At 44.7% G+C, this 19,961-nt stretch overlaps 1 protein-coding gene across 1 annotated transcript in view; it reads left to right on the top strand.

Annotated features, from left to right (window-relative positions):
* The window catches only part of LOC130128423 (CUB and sushi domain-containing protein 3-like), a 502,508-nt gene that overhangs the window by 155,113 nt on the left and 327,434 nt on the right, over positions 1-19,961 (top strand). The window lies entirely within an intron of this gene.

The following is a 19,961-nucleotide window of genomic DNA, read 5'->3' as shown; positions in this document are numbered from 1 at the left end:
CATCCTCTGTTACTGTTGAATAATGTACAATAACAAATAGCTTTGAGGTGTGTGTGTGTGTGTGTGTGTGTTTTCGCTCCATTTTTGTCTCAAGGCATTACAATGATAGAATAATGGTAATAAAGCACAACAATAATAACATACCAGAAGCATGGTGTAGCGAGCAAATTAATTTATGTAAACGAGGAGCAACAGGGGCCCAATCGGGGCCCCGTGGGATACTGCTTTTAGCTGCTTCTCTGTCTGATGTCTATCCTTTTGCAACTACAAATTGTTAGTTGAGTCAAAAATAATCAAGGCTAATAATTTTCCTACAGCGTACGCTGTGTACAAGTAAAACTTGAATTTAAATCAACAGAAGGTTAAAAAGAAACCCTCAAACACGAGACAAACGTTGGCGTTCTTGCAGATAAGGAAGTGACCAAGCAGTTATGTGTATTAACATGACAAAGTTGTCAGTTCTTTAACATTTCATGGCCTGTTTACAAAGGCCAGACAACTACGCTGACATGGTTCACAGCCAGGAAGGCTTCACAGAGACACGCCTGTTCTCTAACAACCCACAACACTGGAACTGTGAACGGTTATATCCTTGTGTGTGTGTGTGTGTGTGTGTGTGAGTGAGTGAGTGAGTGAGTGAGTGAGTGTGTGTGTGTGTTAGAGAGAGAGAGAGAGAGAGAGAGAGAGAGAGAGAGAGAGAGAGAGAGAGAGAGAATCTATACTATTGGAAACTTCAGTTTGGGAGTTGGGAAAGTAGAGGGGGAGAAGGGGTGTGGGTGGAAAGAGAAATGGCAAGTTGTCGGTGTTGGATTAACAATGACTCTGTCACGATGGCTAAGGAGAGTTAAACCACTAACACCAACTCAGGGATGCAATTCAATACATTCCTCTAGCCCCCCCCCCCCACACACACACTCACACACACACACACACACACACACACACAGGTTCATGTGTTATTGGAGACAAATTATATCACTGTGTTTACAAGGTGTGTGATTACTGTATGTATTTCTTTGTGTGTGATTATATTACCAAGTGTTATGGTGTGTGTGTGTGTGTGTGTGTGTGTGTGTGCAGAGGGAAATGGGGATGTGGTTGATACCCAAGGGCATATATACAACTAGTAATGGCTTTTTTATGAATTATTCAACCAGCCAATCAAACAACTGGAATGGAATGTCTTTAGAAATATCACAGGAAAGTGTGTGTGTGTGTGTGTGTGTGTGTGTGTGTGTGTGTGTGTGTGTGTGTGTGTGTGTGTGTGTGTGCGTGTGCGTGTGTGTGCGTGTGTGTGTGTGTGTTGGGGGGGGGTGCATTCCTGAGTTGGTGTGGGCATATTAGCAGCTTGGCTCATCTTGGCCTTCCTGACAATTTATTTCAAATAAATACGAGCCAGTATATTTGAAATAAATGATATATTTCAAATAATTGGTACATTCAGTATTAATGCAAACTCACTGATAACAACTAAATATATTTTACTTAATCTAAGACTGTAAAAACGTGTACTTATGTATAATTTCTGCTGAGAACATTGAGGAACGACAGTTCTGCCAGTACAATAGATAGATAGATAGCTAGATAGATAGATAGACAGACAGACAGACAGACAGACAGCTAGATAGATAGATAGATAGATAGATAGATAGATAGATAGATAGATAGACAGACAGAGTAGATAGAGTAGATAGATAGATAGATAGATAGATAGATAGATAGATAATGATTTTTGTTTTGTGTTTATTCAGCATTAATGAGGAGTTGTACTGCTTTCAAGAGACTGCAAAAATGTCTAAAAAGAAGTAGTTTTGTAAAAACATGATGGCAGTAATGCCAGCCATTATGCACTGCCCCACAAGAGCACAAATGACCTGCACTCTGGGGACCTCTGAGGGCTCACAGAAGCTGACATGTTTTTGGATGGGATGTTGGGTAATTGGGAGCAAAATAAAGTCCTCCCTGCTGTAGTCAGGGAATATTGTCTTTATCTGTTAAAACATATTTATATCTCCTTCTTTTTTTTTTTTTACTGCATCCAGATGCCTGCTGTTCAGGTTTTGAAAGGACTTTTACTTACAGTGACGTACAGATAAAAGCCAGTATTCATGTATCTATTTCCAGGATTTACAAATTGGCGAACGTAAGGCTACACACACACACACACACACACACACACACACACGTTGGAATGGACTCATTTAGTCTAAGGGAATTCCCATTTGGTTTAGGTTTTTGTTGTCATATATGATTTAGGGGTGCATGGCTGTGTATCCGTTTGGAGTTTGGTTATGATGGTGGACAACTACGACCACATGAGTCCCTCCTCTACATCTTCCTTTTGTGAAACACTATTAGATTTAAAACTATCCATCCATCAATTATCCAAACCGCTTATCCTGCTCTCAGGGTCATGGGGATGCTGGAGCCTGTCCCAGCAGTCATTGGGCGGCAGGCTTAATTTAATAAATATTAATTAATTTAATAAAGATTTAAAACTATTTCTCCTTTATTCCTGGGACGATAACATTTAGCTCCCTTCAAAAGCCCCCATTAGGACTAATGGACTCTGGTTAGGGCAGCACGGTGGCGCGGTGGTTAGCGTAGTCGCCCCACAGCGAAAAGGTTCTGGGTTTGAGCCCCGGGGTAGTCCAACCTTGGGGGTCGTCCCGGGTCGTCCTCTGTGTGGAGTTTGCATGTTCTCCCCGTGTCTGCCTGGGTTTCCACCGGGTGCTCCGGTTTCCTCCCACAGTCCAAAGAAATGTAGTTCAGGTGAATCGGCCATACTAAATTGTCCCTAGGTATGTGTGTGTGTGTGTGTGTGTGTGTGTGTGTGTGTGTGTGTGTGTGTGTGTGTGTGTGTGTGTGTGTGTCGGCCCTGTGTGATGGCCTGGCGGCCTGTCCAGGTTGTCTCCCCGCCTGCTGCCCAATGACTGCTGGGATAACTTCCAGCATCCGCGACCCTGAGGGCAAGCTAAGCGGTTTCAGATAATGGATGGATGGACTCTGGTTATAGTCAGCTTTCACACGTCTCCATTGCAGTGAATGTGACGTCTTGTAGCTCAGCCTGAACAGCATGGGGCAGAACGGTGACCCAGTGGTTAGCACTGTTGCCTCACAGCAAGAAGGTCCTGGGTTTGAACCCCAGGCTATCCCGGGTCCTTCCTGTGTGGAGTTTGCATGTTCTCCCCGTGTCTGCGTGGGTTTCCTCCGGGTGCTGCGGTTTCCCCCCACCATCAAAAAGACATGCATGTTAGGGTTAATACTCCTGCCTGTGCCCCTGAGCAAGGCAATGGAAAGAAGAACTGGAGTTGGTCCCCAGGCGCTGCACGGCAGCTGCCCACTGTTTCTAGTGTGTGTGTTGGGATAGGTCAAATGCAGAAGATGAATTTCCCCATGGGGATTAATAAAGCACATATCATCATCATCATCATCATTAAGTCGTTGGTGTATCTGTGTCAAATGGACCAAATCAATATCACGATATCGAAGTGATTCAAATGTAGGAAAAGAGATGGATTTTGGTGTAGGATAAAGGACATTTTTAAGGAGAGGAACACGAGTGGAGGAAATGTCCTCCCTAAGATGGCATTACACATGGATTTGGGTGTAAGGGAGAAAATCTGTGTGCCTGTGTGTATCTGGATGTGTGCTGGCTAATAAGCTGTTGCTGGATTATTCACTGGACAGAAATGTCCTTCAGCATGCAAGGCAGCCACTTTCACATGCACATCGGCTCACACAAGCGCACAAACACACATAGGCACACATACACATGCAAATTTTTGGTTGTGAGATATCACCATGATCTCACTGATAGAGATGTTGCTCATGAATATTCATAGCTGTGTGTGTGTGTGTGTGTGTGTCTGTCTGTGTCCATGTGTATCTGTGTGCATGTACTCTAATGCGCTGTGAATAAATGCAGCTATGCAGTGAGCAATATTTGATTTCTGCACTAGCTCTTGAAGTTGCAATGACACCATACAGCAGAGAGAGAGAGAGAGAGAGAGAGAGGGAGAGAGATGAGGCAACCATAGGCATTGAGAAAAGGGGATAAGAGCTGTAAGAGACAGAGTGAGAGAATGATAGGAATGGAAGAAGGTGGGGGTTATTGTGGGAATTGAAAAGGTTATAATGTGCTCGTTCAAAACTCAAAATTAGACCGTCTAAGACTCAGAAATTAAACGAGAAATTATATGTGTTTGAGTCTGCATAATGAGGTTGAGGCTGTGCAAGTGTGTGTTCTTCTGTTTCCTGTGTACTATACGTGTGCGTGCATGGGTGTGCGCGAAGGTGCATGCCTGTGTGTAGGGCTATGCGATATGACCAAAATCTTACATCACGATATAGGTCATTCATGTCACACTAAGGATACATGCATCCCCCCCAACACACACAAACACATACACTTGCTGGTTGTCCATCATTTCTGATGATGACCATCTCGCTATTTTTGAGTGCTTTGGTGGCTGAATAGTCCGATCCTGGATGCACAGTTGCGGTTGCAGACTGGGTATGTAAAAGTGGTGCTGGGGGGGGGGTAGCTTTGCGAGCATGCCTCTTTGCACGCTTTGCTACACGGTGTTGTGTGCGCTGGTTTTCCATCTACTTCACGTCCTGTGAGATGCGAGAATGCCAGATGGTGCGGCAGGGGACAAGTTCCTCCAAAGAAGAGGGGTTGATCTGGGATCTTTCCAGTGTGGTCTTCAGTTGCTCTTTGAACCGCTTCTTCTGCCCACCAGCAGTGCGTTGACCAAGGTGTAGTTGGCTGTAGAGGACTTGACGTGGGAGTCGTTGGCTGGGCATGTGAATGACATGCCCAAGCCACCTGAGTTGATGGCGGTTTAGGGTAGACTCCATGCTGCAACTGCCTGCCTGTTCCAACACCTCTGTGCATGGCACTCTGTCCTCCCAAGTAATGCCGAGGATCCTCTGGAGACATCTCACATGGAAGGCCTCCAGGCTTCTGAGATGGTGGCTGTAGATGGTCCATGCCTCACATCCATAGAGTACTGTGGAGATGCACACTGCTCTGTAAACAAGCACTTTGGTGTGGAGACTGAGGTTGCTGTTCTGGAAAACCTTTCTCCTTCGACGACCAAAAGATGTTGAGGCTTGTTTGAGGCGGTACTGGATCTCATCATCCATTGTCAAGGCTCAGCGTTTTCGGTTTTTACCGATTTTCACCGAAAATACCCAGATCTTTTATAAGGAGCAGATCGGCTTAAACTGATTTTCACCCGGATTTTATGTTTCCACGGATCCAAAAGTTGTTCCTGTTCGTGTGAGGTTATGTAACAGTGTCCTCTTGTGACAAACTTCGGCAGGCTGGATGGCTTTGAAAATTAAAAACCGAAAACACCGAGCTTTGTCCGTTGTGCAGGTGTCAGATAGTATGCTTCCCAGATATTTGAAGGCAGGAACAGTGGCCAGTTGTTGCCCTTCTGCTGTGAAGGTTGTTGGGTGGCTTGGGAGGCCGGCACTAATCTGACAGATTACCTCTGTCTTTTGGGTGTTGATGATCAGTCCCATTCTCCTCTATGCAGTTACAACTGCTGACAGAGTGTTTTGAAGGGCTTCTGGTGTGTGAGCTACCAGGGCACACTCACCGGCATACTGTAGCTCAATGATGTTCTCAGAGGTCAACTTGGTGGTTGTCTGAAACCTCCTGATGTTGAATAGGTTACCATCGAGCCTGAAGTCAATGGTGACTCCACCTTGTTTCTCCATCCTCCTTTGTAACAGTGTTGTAACAGACACACACACACACACACATGCACAAGCCCCGTGTCTGTGTTGTAATCATGACTTGGGTTGCTAATAAGATTCACTCCACAACTTCCTCCCAAGCAGAGATTAAGTTTGATGAGCATGTTTGTTACATTCACTGACTCCCTCGATGCCACCATCAAAAATAATGATTACAGCAATATTTACTAGATTTATACATTACATTTACTCAACGGGTTGCTCTTATCTCTTATTATCGCTCCGTTTGTACACAGATCTCATAAAAAGTGCATATAAACTATGTAAGAAATCCTTTGACGATCGCTAGAGTTCTCTTATTTTGAATTCGTTCTATGATCAATTTAAAATTGAACAGCAGTGAAGACCTGTTGGATATTAATACACACAGTCCCAGCCCTCAACAAGATCCAAATGAAAGCGCATGAATCATTGATCCAACACACAGTATAACTGTCTTATCAGAAAACATTAAATATCAAAAACATTTAGGTCAAAGTTCACATAACTGTTATAGGCCAAAGTACAGTATGAATACTGCAAAGTTGTTCAGATTACTTTTGGATGCTTTTTGAGATAATTGTATATGCACCAATAAGTCAAAACATGAAAACCACAGACAGGTAAGTGAATAACATTATCTCATTACAACGGCACCTGTCAAGGGGTGAGATATATTTGGCAGCAAGTGAACAGTCAGTTCTTGAAGTTGATGTGTTGGAAGCGGGAAAAAGGACAAGTGTAAGGATCTGAGTGACTTTGACCAGGGCCAAATTGTGATTGGCTAAACGACTGGGTCAGAGCATCTCCAAAACGACAGGTCTTGTGGGGTGTTCCCAATATGCAGTGGTCAGTACCTACCAAAAGTGGTCCAAGGAAGGACAACCGGTGAACCGGCGACAGGTTCATGGGTGCCCAAGACTGATGCTCATGGGTAGTGAAGGCTAGATCGTCTGGTCCGATCTCACAGAAGAGCTACTGTAGTTCAAATTGCTGAAGAAGTTAGACAGGTGTCAGAACATGCAATGCATCGCAGCTTGCTGCATATGGGGCTGCGTAGCCACAGACCGATCAGAGTACCCATGATGACCCCTGTCAGAACTGGACCATGGAGCAATAGAAGAAGGTGGCCTGGTTCTGATGAATCACGTGTTCTTTTACATCATGTGGACGGCTGGGTGTGTGTGCATCATTTACCTGGGGAAGAGATGACACCAGGATGCACTATGTGAAGAAAGCAAGCCAGTGGAGGCAGCCTGATGCTCTGGTCAATGTTCTGCTGGGAAACCTTGGGTCCTGGCATTCATCTGGGTGTCACTTTGAGACATACTACCTACTAAACATTGTTGCAGACCAAGTACACATCTTCATGGCAACGGTATTCCCTGATGGCAGTGGCCTCTTTCAGCAGGATAATGCACCTTGACACACTACATACATTGTTGAGGAATGATTTGAGGAACATGACAAAGAGTTCGAGGTGTTGCCTTGGCCTCCAAATTCCCCAGATCTCAATTCAATTGAACATCTGTGGGATGTGCTGGAAAAACAAGTCTGATCCATAGAGACCCCACCTTGCAACTTACAGGACATAGGCGATCTGTTGCTAACATCTTGGTGCCAGATACCAGAGGACACCTTCAGAGATCTTGTGGAGTCCATGCCTCAACAGGTCAGGGCTGTTTTGGCGGCACGAGGGGGACCTGCACAATATTAGACAGGTGGTATTAATGTTTTGTATATATCTGTGTGTGCATATATTCTGTCAAGTTCTTGGCAAATCCACATTGCAAAGTAGAAGGGAAAGGGATAAAATAAACCTGTTTCCTAAAGAAAAACTAACTACATCACATAGTATCTATTTAATATGAAGACCTTCATCGAAAGCCTTTCGCTTTTTGTCAGCTGTGACAGAAGCAATTTGAATTCTAAACTAGATTCCCCCCCTTCTTTTTAAGGTAATGTGTCTCAACATAAATGTAGCGTCTAAGTAGACTTCTCCAATTTGTTTCTTTTTCTGTTTTATACACACACAGACACACACACACACACACACACACACACACATATATATAGCATCCATCCATCCATCCATCCATTATCCGAACTGCTTATCCTGCTCTCAGGGTCGCGGGGATGCTGGAGCCTATCCCAGCAGTAACTGGGCGGCAGGCCGGGAGACACCCTGGACAGGCTGCCAGGCCATCACACAGGGCCGACATACATACATACACACATTCATACCTAGGGGCAATTTAGTACGGCCAATTCACCTGACTTACATGTCTTTGAATGTGGGAGGAAACTGGAGCCCCCGGAGGAAACCCACGCTGACACGGGGAGAACAGGCAAACTCCACACAGAGGATGACTCGGGACAACTCCCAAGGTTGGACTTCCCTGGGGCTCGAACTTAGAACCCGCTTGCTGTGAGGCATATATATATATTTATATATATATATTGGCCTATTTGTGACTCTTAATCAACTGTCCTCGGTCTTTCTGAGAGTCTTCCATGATTTGCTAACTCTGCTAATGGGAAAGTTCCTGGCATGTGCATTTAATATATGAGCATTCAACATTCGAGGCGCATGTTTAACAACAGATGTGGACGGATAAGAGCACCAATTTCTTTTCACACACTTCTCACTGAAACAAATTAAAGAGAAACATCAGGGGAATTCAAGAGTACGTCGTTGCGTGAGGCCTGTCCTATCTAAAACTTGAGAGTCATTTTGAAGAGCACACATTTGAATCATGTGTTTATATTCAACCGGTATAAGGGAGAGGCGGACGGAGCAGGATGGCAGATGTAAAGAAAGATACCAGGAGAAACTCTGGTTGAATGTGTCTGTGATCCTCACCAGATATGGCGACTGCCATTATTATCGCACGATGACACCCTTATCTTTTTTTACTGGTGTTTGTCATCTCCTAACCACAAGCCTACCATACACTCAGTTCAATCTTACTGTCATCACTACACACACACACACACACACACACACACACACACACACACACACACACACACATATATATGTATATATATATAAATAAACATATATAAATAAATATTTATATATACACATGTATGTGTGTGTGTGTGTGTGTGTGTGTGTGTGTGTGTGTGTGTGTATGACAGAGATTATGTGTGCATATATACACTACCGTTCAAAAGTTTGGGATCACCCAAACAATTTTGTGTTTTCCATGAAAAGTCACACTTATTCACCACCATATGTTGTGAAATGAATAGAAAATAGTCAAGACATTGACAAGGTTAGAAATAATGATTTGTATTTGAAATAAGATTTTTTTTACATCAAACTTTGCTTTCGTCAAAGAATCCTCCATTTGCAGCAATTACAGCATTGCAGACCTTTGGCATTCTAGCTGTTAATTTGTTGAGGTAATCTGGAGAAATTGCACCCCACGCTTCCAGAAGCAGCTCCCACAAGTTGGATTGGTTGGATGGGCACTTCTTGCGTACCATACGGTCAAGCTGCTCCCACAACAGCTCAATGGGGTTCAGATCTGGTGACTGCGCTGGCCACTCCATTACCGATAGAATACCAGCTGCCTGCTTCTGCTCTAAATAGTTCTTGCACAATTTGGAGGTGTGTTTAGGGTCATTGTCCTGTTGTAGGATGAAATTGGCTCCAATCAAGCGCTGTCCACTGGGTATGGCATGGTGTTACAAAATGGAGTGATAGCCTTCCTTATTCAGAATCCCTTTTACCCTGTACAAATCTCCCACCTTACCAGCACCAAAGCAACCCCAGACCATCACATTACCTCCACCATGCTTAACAGATGGCGTCAGGCATTCTTCCAGCATCTTTTCATTTGTTCTGCGTCTCACAAACGTTCTTCTTTGTGATCCAAACACCTCAAACTTGGATTCATCCATCCACAACACTTTTTTCCAGTCTTCCTCTGTCCAATGTCTGTGTTCTTTTGCCCATCTTAATCTTTTTCTTTTATTGGTCAGTCTCAGATATGGCTTTTTCTTTGCCACTCTGCCCTGAAGCCCAGAATCCCGCAGCCGCCTCTTCACTGTAGATGTTGACACTGGTGTTTTGCGGGTACTATTTAATGAAGATGCCAGTTGGGGACCTGTGAGGCGTCTGTTTCTCAAACTAGAGACTCTAATGTACTTATCTTCTTGCTCAGTTGTGCAACGCGGCCTCCCACTTCTTTTTCTACTCTGGTTAGAGCCTGTTTGTGCTGTCCTCTGAAGGGAGTAGTACACACCGGTGTAGGAAATCTTCAATTTCTTAGCAATTTCTCGCATGGAATAGCCTTCATTTCTAAGAACAAGAATAGACTGTCGAGTTTCAGATGAAAGTTCTCTTTTTCTGGCCATTTTGAGCGTTTAATTGACCCCACAAATGTGATGCTCCAGAAACTCAATCTGCTCAAAGGAAGGTCAGTTTTGTAGCTTCTGTAACGAGCTAAACTGTTTTCAGATGTGTGAACATGATTGCACAAGGGTTTTCTAATCATCAATTAGCCTTCTGAGCCAATGAGCAAACACATTGTACCATTAGAACACTGGAGTGATAGTTGCTTGAAATGGGCCTCTATACACCTATGTAGATATTGCACCAAAAACCAGACATTTGCTGCTAGAATAGTCATTTACCACATTAGCAATGTATAGAGTGTATTTCTTTAAAGTTAAGACTAGTTTAAAGTTATCTTCATTGAAAAGTACAGTGCTTTTCCTTCAAAAATATGGACATTTCAATGTGATCCCAAACTTTTGAACGGTAGTGTATATATACACACGTATATATAAACACACACGCGCACACAGATATATATGTTTCTTATCTGGAACGTGGCTGTAAAAACTTTCGTGGCGTCAATCCCGCCTGCCCGTGCTACAGATAGTAAGTGTCCTGAGACAACACTCGTGGTACATCTCTTTCAGCTGAAGCGTGACGAATATATCTTAACAATATTTTTCACAGCGGTATTTTTCAACTTCTATCAGGCTAAAAGAATTTGCTGTACCATCCGCTGGACTGTCAGATCCGATCCCGTGATTTTACATTTGAGCTATAGTCTACCCGACTATTTCCACATATCATTCGGCAACGCCAGCGTTGGAATAGCGGGTTAAGACGTATCTTTTTTTTATTATTATATATTTCATTTCAGATTCTGTTAAGCGAACGTTCCACTTTTGAAGACAGACTTGAGTTTCAGAAAGCAATCGGTGATGCAGGATAGCAGTGGTGTAGCTGTGAATACATAACGGCCCCTCGTCCCTCTGCATCTCTGTTGGGGGGGATGAATAAATTACAATACATAGCTGGGCTGTGACCAGGAATAATATCCCCCCCCCTGCCTCTCACTGGTTAACATGCTGGCAGTACAGGACTATCACAATTTGGAATTTCTTGCAGCTCACAAACCATTCATGATTTCTTGTTTCTTGTATATATTTTTTCACAACACAACACAACACAACACAATGAGGATGTTTAACAGCTGATGCAAGGTTTCACTCCTGGCCAGAGAGTGAAACCTCCAGTGACTTTTGCAACTTTGCCCTATGCTAGCAAACGTTTAATAGGCCCCCATCCACACACATACACACACACACACACTGCCTGGAAAGGTCCATTTCACTGGAAGCAGCTTTCAGTACTCTCAGATCAATAAGGAACTGTTGGATATCTGGGGGGGTGGGGGTGTGTGTGTGTACATCTGTATGTATGTGTTGTATGTTTGTTTTTTTTGTTTTTTTGAGCTGAGGCTAACTAACAGAATTACAAGACAAGTTAGTGATATTGTGTCATTAATATTGCCATGGTCAATCCCTCCATCCTCCAGTACCTCCTCTCCTCTCCTCTCCTCTCCTCTGGTCGAGATGGAAAGGTGTTATAAGATGAGAGGACGTTGATATTTTGCTACAGAAACTTGTCTGAGCATGTGCAAAAACATGTGTTGACGAACTTTGTACACCTGTTGCTGTTAACCCATATCGGACACGGAGCAAGTCTGGCAACTTGTCGGCACACTCGATTCATTTTCTATAAGAGCAAATGAGAGACGGGGGGGGGGGGGGGGTTCGGCGTAATGGGTGGAGCTGTGACCTGTGAAAAGAAAGCTGGTCAGCCACAGGATTCAGAGAACAGAAATCAAGCAGTTGGGATGTGAAGATTGGCGCCAAGCCGTGTGGATAACATGGCGAGCTGGTCACAGTTTATAACGCCAGAACAACCAAGGCCGCCATTTTGACGGTTTTGGATTTTCAAAGTTTAATAACTTTGTGAGAGAAAAAAGATACAGACCTGCCGCTCCGTGAATGCTCCTAAAATTGCATATTTGCATTAAAAGTAGTTTTAGATCAATCGCACAAAAAAAAAGTTATAACGTTTACCTAAAACAACCATCAGTGGTCAAAATGACCGCTCGTAAGCTACGCGTCACGTCACGATTTATGACGTGTGTTGGTGGCGTCATTTTCTTGGCGAAGTTCGTTGCTCTGTCCTGAAACACACTAGCATCCTCCAGTGCAGAGTAACGGTCTAAACTTGATTTCTGATTATTTCCAACGACGCCGTTACAGACGCACCATGACTACCACTGACGCGTCGCAGTATTTACAGGCGTCGGACAGCGGCCGTGTTAAATTGTTTGAAAAATAATATTAAAGTTGTTAAAATGTTAATTTTGGTGTCAGGTAGTTTCTTAATAGACACGCTAACATGTGTAATGCGTTATCATCTCAGTTGGGTATTTATCTTGAAAAACCGTGGCGGTCATTTTGACAATCCGCCGTCGTTCTAGTAGTTTTAAGTCCCGGTCGTTATTTGGGGCTGTTTCAATATTTATTTTCAGTTCGTTTTTACATTTCATGTGTTATAGGCCTTGGTACGTTTGTTATATTAGCAGTATGTGTTTTCCGTTTTGTTTTTCAGGTAATATTTTCACTTTTTCAACTTTGCTATTCAATTTCTACCGTGTCTCTCTGAGGTTTAAATTGTTTAAAAATAGTATTATAGTTGTTTAAATTTAAATTTTGGCGTCGGTCGTTTCCTAACAGATATACTAACATATGCAGTACATTAATATCTGAATTGGGTATTTATCAGGACAGAATGTAGAGTTTAAAAACCGGCGGCCATTTTGACCGGCCATGGTCGTCTCAGGTAGGAGGGAAATCCCAGTCGTTCGCTGACGGATGTGGGTGTAGGACCATTAAAGGTACATTCAGACACAAAGCAGCTCGTCGCCAGACTTGATGTTTTTTCTGATGACAGCCAGTGATGAGGCGATGGGGCAATTTGGCATTACGAGCGGGACGGTGACCTGTAAAAAGTGGGCAAATACTACGCTTTTGAGATTCGGGTTGGTCGGATCGCACAACAGTAGGCGATTGGATTCAAGCCTTGGACAAGTCAAAGACTTGAATCTGATTGCCTCCAATGCCGAAAAAGAAAAACCAAATTTTGGCTCCCACGTCCTATCTCCCACTCATCAACAATGGACGAGAAGCTCATCATTACAGCCTGTGGAAGCCCAGGTCCATACATTGTCCAGCTCACTCTTTTTCTTCTCGTCTCATAAAACATGAAATACCAAGAAAAAGGTGATTTGAATAATAAATGCCACAATAAATTAGCTGTGTAAGCTAAATGTTGTGAGCCGATGGGAGCTACTTGGGAGAAGCTAAAGAAAGAAAGAAAGAAAGAAAGTCCACAAGCTGTCAACACCAGCATCTTAAGCGAAAGGCACCACCTTGTGTGAACTCCGTGTCGGACGGCTACAAATTGTCTGAGAAAAAAAAAAAAAAGGATGAAAAACTTGTAGGAATGTGTTCAGTCTTTGCGGCATCGGACCATTAGCTCCTGAGGTGAAGGCGAAGCTCTCGGCGCCCTTTCGAAGCGTCAGACAATGAAGAACCTTGTGAGGATCCGAATGCTGGGTGAGAAAGTGAATGTGTGTGTGTGGCGGGATGACCTCGCAGTACCCCGTGCCAAATAAAAGCCCGAAAGAGTTTTTCTTTCTTTTCTTTTCTCCCTTCTCTCCCAGATGTATTTTCTTTATAAATAACTGAACTAATTGTGCTATAAATAACTGAACTAATTGTGCTACACTTTTGTGGACCATATTATAAAATACAGCCGCGGGCATCCGCATGGCGTGGCGTTCTGTTCCGCTGCCTACCAGCGTGGGGATCACCGGATGGAGTCCCCATGTTGCCTCCGGCTTGGTCGGGCGTCCCTGCAGACACAAATGGCCGTGTCTGCGGGTGGGAAGCTGGATGTGGGTATGTGTCCTGGTCACTGCACTAGCACCTCCTCTGGTCGGTCAGGGCACCTGTTCGGGGGAGGGGGGACTGGAGGGACTAGCGTGATCCTCCCACGTGCTACATCCCCCTGGTGAAACTCCGGACGGTCAGGTGAAAAGAAGCGGCTGGCGATTCCACATGTATGGGAGGAGGCATGTGGTCGTCTGCAGCCCTCCCCGGATCGCCAGAGGGGGTGGGGCAGTGACCGGGACGGCTTGGACGAGTTGGCTGAAAGCAATGGGGGAGAAGGGGGGGGGGGTACAGCCACATCTCAGTATTATATCCCAGGACTGCATTGAAATCCAGTCCGTCTCTATGGGAGTCCTCACAGTTAGTTGTACTTGTAGGTATATTCAACAGATTACGGCATGACACTGTTAACGACCCTCGGTCTGGAGAGGGTGCAACAATTAGTGTACTGGGTAACAGTGAGGTGAGGGTGCAACACACTGAGACAAACGTTTAACACAAAAAAACACAACACGGTCACGGTGGCGACCCACGCCAAATAACATAGCTGCGTTCGACCCGCAGGTGAACCAGCTACAACTCATGGCACCACAACAACACAAAGTACACACAGAGTCACAACACAAGGTGTGCTAGCATGGACCAGTTGGTGGAGGAGGCACGGTGGAGGTTGAGAGCGCAGCGCGCCCCGCACTCACAACTCTAAAGGTCCACCATCCGTAACTCCCCTCCTACCAGGACCAACACCATGTCCGTGTAATTGTTTTGTGTTGCCCCCATTTAAACCCCCACATGTCTCCAGTTCACAGGCCAGCTAGTTTGTGTGATTTTAGTTTGTGTGATTTTAGTTTGTGTGATTTTAGTTTGTGTGATTTTAGTTTGTGTGATGTAGCTACTTTGTGTTGATGTCTTTGTCTCTGTAGCTACTTGGGGTTTGTAATGTCCGGCCCGTTTTTGGTTAAGTTTGGCATTGTTTAAATCCTGAGTGTTTTGAGTTATGTTTTGCCCTTTAATTTGTTTAGTTCTTTTGGGCAAGGGGATCAAGGTAAGATGCCCATGGGCAAACACCCCATCACATAGCTTGCCTCCTGTTAGACACACTAGGTTAGCAGCGGTTGCCACCTTCTGACTTTAGGTTTGGTGCTTTTCAGCACTGTCGAGGGTGGGTTACTTTTGTTAGTAGTTTATTGTTTTGGCAACCGTTCGGTTCCCTTGTCCTGTCATGGTGTTAATAAATATTGATATTTTACTATATTTAAACGTTTGTCTCACTGTGTTGCACCCTCACCTCACTGTTACGCAGTGCACTAATTGTTGCACCCTCTCCAGACCGAGGGTCGTAACAGACACCAAAATATATCAATGCAGCGTCCTGCAGATGTGTTGAAAATGAAACTGCGTTAGGGAAATAATGTCAGGAAAAGGTAAGTGGAATCATGGCCGTGTTTGTATAAGACTGGGAGAAGGTCCCCTGCAGGTCCCCTGACCTGAGATTCAGTATGTCCCCGGTTTTTAATCGAGCTCTGCTCTCTAAAACCACAAAGACTGGGAAATTGGATGATTAAGTGTATTTTACTCTCTCTCTCTCTCTCTGCCTGAATTTTAAGTGTATTTTACTCTCTCTCTCTCTCTCTCTCTCTCTCTCTCTCTCTCTCTCTCTCTCTCTCTCTCTCTCTCTCTCGCTCTCTGCCTGAAGTTCCCTTAGTTGTATTTCTCTCTTTCAGTCCACTCTGTCTGGACTAAGAGAGACAGAGAGGGTTACAGTGATGACAGTTTGACGTAAAGCTGCTTCTCTCTTCTTGTTGTGTGTGTGTGTTTGTGTGTGTGTGTGTGTGTGTGTGTGTGTGTGTGTGTGTGTGTGTTTGCGTGCGCTTCAGCTCAGGATCGAACTAGTTCAGCTGAGTATTAACGGATTACACTGTTAAAGCAGGTAGTCTCCTCGATGCTCACTCTCTCTCACCTCTCTCACTCACTCACTCTCTCTCTTTCACCAACACACACACACACACACACACCATGCAGCATAGGCAACGCAAGCTAAGCTGTCATTGAAACTCCTGCTGATTCACACACACACACACACACACACACACACACACACTGCCAAAACTCAAGACAGTTTGAAGGAAAGCGAGAGAGAGTAAGAAGAAAGGAGAAAGAGTTTATGCCTGTGTGTGCACATTTATTGCTGTTCATATCGCGTGTGCTACTTGTGTGCGTTTGTGTGTGTGTGACCTACTTGTGCTTGCATTTCTCCCCACACTTCACACTGAATCATGAATCATTGTATTAGCACAACAGAACCAGAAACTGTTTAATCTCCTGAACATTACCAATATGAAGATAATCTCCCAAACACAAACACATGTACATAAATCCCTGCTTATTCAGCAGCGTCCTGCAGAAATCCCCCTCCACTGAAAGACTGGCCAGTACAGGTAGACGTAAACCGACTGATTTCCTTGTTTACTGGCACTGCTAGTATCCAAGGAGAAGTGAGAGAAACGATCTATCGATCTATCGATCTATCTATCTATGTAGCTAGATAGCTAGATAGATAGATTCTGTGATTTCTCCTTGGATACTAGTGCTAGTAATAGCTAGCTAGCTAGCTATCTGTCTATCCATCTATGGCACATGTAAAGATGGAAGATTCCACCCCCCTCCTCATCATCATCATTATTATTGTTGTTATCGTTATTATCCATCCATTATCCAAACCACTTATCTTGCTCTCAGGGTCGCGGTGATGCTGGACTCTATCCCAGCATTCATTGGGCGGCAGGCGGGGAGACACCCTGGACAGGCCACCAGGCCATCACATGGCCGACACACACACACACATGCACACACACACACACATACATGCACACTGAGGGACAATTTAGTACGGCCGATTCACCTGGCCTACATGTCTTTGGACTGTGGGAGGATACCAGAGGAAACCCACACAGGCACGGGAAGAACATGCAAACTCCACACAGAGGACGACCCGGGACGACCCTCAATATTGGACTACCCCGGGGCTCGAACCCAGAACCTTCTTGCTGTGAGACGACCATGCTAACCACTGCGCCACCGTGACACAGTTACCAAATTACCAAATTATTACGAGTTACCGAATGATCGCACTGATATTATAATAATAATAATAATAATAATAATAAATTGTGCTAACCAGATATTAGCATGATTTATTATTATTATTTTATCATTATTATTATTATAGAGGTCTGAAAGTTTAAAAACCAAAGGCTGAAGTGTCTGTATTGACTGAGAAGCAGAGAAAACCGCTCAGTGACATGCAGGTCCGTTCAGCGGCTATCTGATATTCATTGTAAAGTGTGGGGTTTTACATATTTGCACTCCGTCTGACAGCGGTACTAATGAAATCTCTCGAGCTGGAGTGTCTGCTCTCCCAGTCAAGGGAGCCACGTCCGTCAGTTCAGCGATAAGGTGAACGCTGTCAGAGCCTTTCCATTCATTTAGCGGCCGCTTAAGAGCGGCCCTAATCAGAACCGGTCATATGCATTTGTCCTGCGGTAGACGGAGGGCAAATAGTGGTAGCTAATTCCCGGTATTTGTTTAAACCTGTACAGCGCGTCGTATGGGATGGGGGGGGGGGGGCGTACTGCATCGTCAGAATATTTCAGTCGGCATCGAGCTAGTTGTCCATCACAGATCAGATTATTCAAGTGACTTTCTCGTGCTCTCCTGTGATGACTTCGCGCCTCAACTTTCTGGCACCGCGTGTTTGCCAAGCTTCACCCGCTGGAAAACTTAAGCGGGTGTAAACAAACCATTAAAAGTAGTGGCAAATAATATCTGACCCAGGTTGGACTGAAAGTATGTCGTAGTTGTATTTTTATCTCCCCCCCCCCCCATTTTTTTCTCTCCCTCGCTCTGTTTGTCGCTCACACTTCGTTATTCAGCCTGGCTCGATCTCACACACATGCACGTGTGCGTGCACACACACACACACACACGCCGTGCTCGCCTCGCCTTGGTCTCGTTATTATCTTGCTAATGGTTCCCAGTGGATATAAAGCACTGCTGATCCAAGCAGCTGGAGAGACGCACGTGCACGCACGCACGCACACACACACACACACACACACACACACACACACACACACACACTCCGAGACAACGAGAGACTCACACAGACACAAACACACTCACACACAGGTAGTGAGTAAGGTAATCCAGGACCATATGTTCCCACTAGAGCAGAGAATTTGACACATTTACACCAGAATATTTTCCCCCCCCCCGTCTCTCTCTCTCTCTCTCTCTCTCTCTCTCTCTCTCTCTCTCTCTCTCTCTCTCTCTCTCTCTCTCTCTCTCTCTCTCTCTGTTTCACCTTCTCACCTCATCCATTGTCTTCCCTGCTGTAATCCTTTACAGTGGGAGGAAAGCCGGGGTAATTATTAATTTTTTCAGATATTTTTAAGCCTTCTTATATTGAAATGCAAGTTCCAGAACGGCAATTTATAGACCACTAATTTCTCTTAATTGCATGAGCATATGTTGCTCATAATTAAAAAAAGTAATTACAACAGCAACTACAACACCAATAAAAACAACAACAACAATAGTCCAGACCAGATTCGGCACAGCTCTGGGCATTATTAATACATTTAATTCCTGTGTATTTGTGATAAGAACGGTTGCCATCTTGGCTGAAAAACAGACAGGGAATGTTTGTGTTTTTTGTTTTACAAATAAATAAATAAGGATGAATCAAATAGTCTTCAAACTGAAATTCAACAAGCAGCAAATGAAATGCTGGCAATATGGGACTATTAGTAATTAGCACCTGCTCAGTCGTTCTTTGTGTGGAGTTTGGTGTGCGTGAAGAAATTGCACTGTGGTTCTGATTGTAATTTTGAGCTATTAAGATGTGAAGGTGCACGGTGGTGCAGTGGTTGGTTAGCACTGTCGCCTCACAGCAAGAAGGCCCCGGGTTCGAACCCCCGGGTTGTCCAACCTTGGGGGTCATCCCAGGTCATCCTCCGTATGGAGTTTGCATGCCCCCCCCCCCGTGTCTGCGGTGGGGTTTCTCCGGGTGCTCCGGTTTCCCCCACCATCAAAAAGACATGCGTGTTAGGGTTAGTACTCCTGTCTGTGCCCCTGAGCAAGGCATGGCAAGGCGACTGGATGGAGTTGGTCTCCGGGTGCTGCGCGGTGGCTGCCCACTGCTCCTCGCTACACAGCTAGGATGTGTTAAATGCAGAGGAAGAATTTCCCCACAGGGATTAATAAAATATCTCAAAATGAAAAAAAAATCAAAAAGATTGACAATATTGCTTTGTGTTTTGAGTGAAACTGGCAGTAATCCAGTGTGGGTCTGAAATGTTGAGCTGGTGAAGGTTTGAAGGTCGGTCTCGCGGAGTCAGATGGATTTTAAAGGCACTTTCAGACATGAAGCAACTCTGTCAACGTGTTGCCAGACCAGATTCATTTGCTATGAGAGCGAGTGAAGCGGGAGACGGGGCGGGGCGGCTTCGTGGGCGGGGCGGCTTCGTGGCCGGGCGACCTGTAAGAAGATGAGCAATGCTGAACTCTATGGTGACATCACCAACATATCACCCGGCAACAGCCAATCAGATTCACGCATGTCATCCCTCACCTTCCATGCTGAAACAATAAGCCAAACTTTATACACGAATTAAAATGAATAAATATGAATATATATAGGCGGCACGGTGTCGCAGTGGTTAGAGCGGTCGCCTCACAGCAAAAAGGTCCTGGGTTCGAACCCCGGGGTTGTCCAACGTCCCAGGTCGTCCTCTGTGTGGAGTTTGCATGTTCTCCCCGTGTCTGCGGTGGGTTTCCTCCAGGTGCTCCGGTTTCCTCCCACAGTCCAAACACATGTAGGTCAAGTGAATCGGCCATGCTAAATTGTCCCCAGGCGTGAATGTGTGTGT

Source organism: Lampris incognitus, chromosome 18 (genome assembly GCF_029633865.1).
Source record: "Lampris incognitus isolate fLamInc1 chromosome 18, fLamInc1.hap2, whole genome shotgun sequence".
NCBI lineage: Eukaryota > Metazoa > Chordata > Actinopteri > Lampriformes > Lampridae > Lampris > Lampris incognitus.
The sequence above is the reverse complement of the archived record's forward strand: the minus strand, read 5'-3'. Positions and strand labels throughout refer to the sequence as shown.